Consider the following 3,129-nt stretch of genomic DNA (forward strand, 5'->3'; position numbering starts at 1 on the left):
CATTATCGTAGATAATAAAAAGAGACTTAAATGTCTCAGGGAAACATTTAAGTATAAGTTCTATAAGATCACCAATGATACAATGACGACCCATTACGTCCAATGCTGGGGTGCTTGCCAGTATCGGAGAGCCCTGGCAACAGTGACAATATATAAGGGAAAAATGAATTGAAGTTTGTGTTGGGGAGGGCACTCAGCTTAGATAGTTCGTGCAGCAATGTGAACAACTGTGCTGTGGTATTGTAATGGTTAGCACTTCCGCCTAGTAAGCAAGAAGATCCGGGTTCGAATCCCGGCCACAGCACAAATTTTAATTCATTTCTCCTGCTTCGATCATGATCGTTTTGGTTTTCCAGGTGTTTTGATGCCAGGAGGCATAATGTTGCACGGGCGCATTTACCTTCAGATTTTTGAACAAGGTACAGTGCTTCGTTTCAGGGGTGTATTCGCCTCTAACTTCATTTTCATTGCATGCACCAACGGCCATCCAGTGTCCGTGCTGGTGGAGGAATGAAGCGGTCTACGCAGAAGAAATCCTTACCATCCACGTCGACAAGTACGCCAACAAGGGGTGGGCGCCCTCCGCCCCCTCCCCCTTAGCTCCCAGAGAATGGAAAAAATATGGTGTATTCAGGTATTTTTGTTTCAAGAAAACATTTAAAAGTCAGTATTACACTGTAACATGTAGGATCTGAAAAATTTTTATGGTTACTTACCAGTCGACAATCGTCTTCCAAAATACGCTACTGGCCATTAAAATAGCTACACCAAGAAGAAATGCAGATGATAAACGGGTATTCACTGGACAAATATATTATACTAGAACTGACATGTGATTACATTTTCACGCAATTTGGGTGCATAGATCCTGAGAAATCAGTACCCAGACCAACCACCTCTGGCCGTAATAACGGCCTTGATACGCCTGGGCATTGAGGCAAACAGAGCTTGGATGGCGTGTACAGGTACAGCTGCCCATGCAGCTTCAAAACGATACACACAGTTCATCAAGAGTAGTGACTGGCGTATTGTGAGGAGCCAGTTGCTCGGCCACCATTGAATAGGCGTTTTCAATTGATGAGAGATCTGGAGAATGTGCTGGCCAGGGTAGCAGTCGAACATTTTGTGCATCCAGAAAGGCCCGTACAGGACCTGCAACATGGGGTCGTGCAATATCCTGCTGAAATGTAGGGTTTCGCAGGGATCGAATGAAGGGTACAGCCACGGGTCGTAACACATCTGAAATGTAACGTCCACTGTTCAAAGTGCCATCAATGCGAACAAGAGGTGACCGAGACGTGTAACCAATGGCACCCCATACCATTACGCCAGGTGATACGCCAGTATGGCGATGACGAATACACGCTTCCAATGTGCATTCACCGCAATGTCGCCAAACACGGATGCGACCATCATGATGCTGTAAACAGAACCTGGATTCATCTGAAAAAATGACGTTTTGCCGTTCGTGCATCCAGGTTCGTGGTTGAGTACACTATCGCAGGCGCTCCTGTCTGTGATGCAGCGTCAAGGGTAGCCGCAGCCATGGTCTCTGAGCTGATAGTTCATGCTGCTGCAAACGTCGTCGAACTGTTCGTGCAGATGGTTGTTGTCTTGCAAACGTCCCCATCTGTTGACTCAGGGATCGAGACATGGCTGCACGATCCGTTACAGCCATGCGGATAAGATGCCTGTCATCTCGACTGCTAGCGATACGAGGTCATTGGGATCCTGCACGGCGTTCCGTATTACCCACCGATTCTACATTCTGCTAACAGTCATTGGATCTCGACCAACGCGAGCAGCAATGTCGCGATACGATAAACACCAATCGCTATAGGCTACAATCCGACCTACATCAAAGTCGGAAACGTTATGGTACGCATTTCTCCTCCTTACACGAGGCATCACAACAACGTTTCACCAGGCAACGCTGGTCAACTGCTGTTTGTGTATGAGAAATCGGTTGGAAAGTTGCCTCATGTGAGCACGTTGTAGGTGTCACCACCGGCGCCAACCTTGTGTGAATGCTCTGAAAAGCTAATCATTTGGATATCACGGCATCTTCTTCCTGTCGGTTAAATTTCGCGTCTGTAGCACGTCATCTTGGTGGTGTAGCAATTTTAATGGCCAGTAGTGTATTAAAAATATACCGTACACACAGATCTAGCCCCTCACTCTCCTTCCCCGCGCCAATAAACTATTGATTGGACGCCCTTGCATGCGGAAAACGTGGAACACGTTACAGAGCCTCTATTGCTGTCTGTAGTGGATACAAAACCTTTTAAGAGCCATATCCAGCCTTTTGTAATGTCCTGGGGACCATCATAAATCGCGGCTACTTCAGCGTAATTATTGTCTTTGAATAAAAACGTTGTTTGTGTTCATATCTCGGTGTATTTCAGTTACTTTCTGTACTATACTGTGGCAGTTCTTCTGTGTATAGTCCAAGTTTCATTGATCTATAATACTTCGCGATGATACTTCATGCATAGGTTAGTTTAGTCCTTAAGTTTTGCGCAACCAGGAGACATCACATTAATACATTGTAACATCGCCGCTAGCCTTGATAATGGCTTCAATTTGGAGAGGGAGAGAGTCGACAAATTCCTTCAGGAACATAAAATGCAGCTGAAGGCAATCATTGATGATCAGATTGCATAGAGTTACTAACTAAAGCCACATGAAAATATGCCGGTGACCATCATACATGTATCACTTACGCATCCTTTCACCATAAGGAACATCATCACAGTTACCCTAAAGCGCCAAAGAAACTGGTGCAGGCATGCGTATTCAAATACAGAGATGTGTAAACAGGCAGAATACGGCGCTGTGGTCGGTAACGGCTATATAAGACAAGTGTCTGGCGCAGTTTTTAGATCGCTTTCTGCTGCTACAATGGCAGGTTATCAAGATTTAAAAGAGTCTGAACGTGGTGTTATAGTCGGCGCACGAGCTATGGGACACAGCATCTCCGAGGTAGCGATGAAGTGGGGATTTTCCCATACGACCATTTCACGAGTGGACCGTGAATATCAGGAATCTGGTAAAACAGCAAGTCTCTGACATCGCTGCGGCCGGGAAAAGATCCTGCAAGAACGAGACCAACGACGACTGAAGAGAATC

General features: G+C 45.9%; 1 non-coding gene across 1 annotated transcript; it reads left to right on the plus strand.

The window, feature by feature from the left end:
* The first annotated feature begins 231 nt into the window (after nucleotides 1-231).
* On the plus strand, nucleotides 232-304 carry Trnat-agu (transfer RNA threonine (anticodon AGU)). Its single transcript has one exon. It is a non-coding gene; the product is annotated as a tRNA-Thr (tRNA).
* The last annotated feature ends 2,825 nt before the right edge of the window (nucleotides 305-3,129 follow it).

Source organism: Schistocerca cancellata, chromosome 1 (genome assembly GCF_023864275.1).
Source record: "Schistocerca cancellata isolate TAMUIC-IGC-003103 chromosome 1, iqSchCanc2.1, whole genome shotgun sequence".
NCBI classification, from domain to species: Eukaryota; Metazoa; Arthropoda; class Insecta; order Orthoptera; family Acrididae; genus Schistocerca; species Schistocerca cancellata.